Consider the following 1,290-nt stretch of genomic DNA (forward strand, 5'->3'; position numbering starts at 1 on the left):
CCTCAGCTAGTCAATGCCATTGTCAAATAGACATGCTCTGTTTTAGTAGGCCTAACATTTATTCTTGACGCTATAATAGCTAGTGAATGCCATTGTCAAATAGACATGCTCTGTTTTAGTAGGCCTAACATTTATTCTTGACGCTATAATAGCTAGTGAATGCCATGTTCCAGTAGAAAATCGGCTAAAAAATATGCTGTGGTAAGATAAAATCGAAAACAAAAAAAGTGGAAAATAACTTATACCACGAAAAATGACCAACATTAAATAGACGTTTTAATATTCACAACGTTTCGGGCTGAGACCCCCCTTCCTCTGGTGATTTTAAACTTTAAAGGTTTTCTCCACTTTTGTTGTTTTTGACAAGCTCGGTTTATTAAGCCTAACATGTCTTCCTGACAATGTTTATTAGCCCTAAATGCTTTATTGACGCCAAATGATATTTCGAGAGCTAAAGATTAACTTAATTCAATAAACTCAGTCAACCGTTTTATCCTTTAAGGCTAAATAAAAACAAAAAAAACTTGAACAACTGATAATGTCAGTAAACACAAGTATATATTCGAAAATGAAGCAAACTTGATAAACTGTAAAAAGATGATGCATTTAAATGTATCTTAATACAGTTATCAAATATAACATTCAACAAAAAGCAGTAGAAATAATAACGTGTATATGAAATCTGCAAAAAAAAAGAGCAAAAATGAAAGACACGTCATACAGTTTGTTATTTTTCACAATAAAAAGATCGAGGGTTAGCAGAAAATGTATTGCAAGAAGCCAAAGAAGTTACATAAAGGTTATAAAAAATATAAGAGCTAACGCTAAGTAGCAGTTGAGAATTCAGTATAATAGTATAAGAAGTTTCCATAAGTATTTTTAAAATAGAAGAACTTATAAAAGTATATGAGATCCCTTAGAACAAAGAAGGCACCGCTTTATGTGAACCTCGATCATAAGTACAGACCAAATGAAGCTATTAAATATGGTGATTTAATGAAAGACTCACTCTGTACGAAAATACGAGAAATAATCCAGGACTATATCGTTAAAAATAATCCTTCACTGATGGTCATGGGGGAGTTTGCAGAATGAGCAATTACTCCAACAAGAATGAGAATAAATCCTGATTTCCATACCTTCACTATATCCATATGGGCTGGAAATCAAAGAATTATTAATCATAATTTCATTAAATGATATTTATTGGACCCTATTTCCCTGTCTTACTCCGTGTATTGCGACTAGAACAGAGAGTTTAAAATATACTAATTATTTATCTACTATAAG

This window comes from Limulus polyphemus, unplaced genomic scaffold, assembly GCF_000517525.1.
Source record: "Limulus polyphemus unplaced genomic scaffold, Limulus_polyphemus-2.1.2 Scaffold2986, whole genome shotgun sequence".
Lineage (NCBI taxonomy): Eukaryota > Metazoa > Arthropoda > Merostomata > Xiphosura > Limulidae > Limulus > Limulus polyphemus.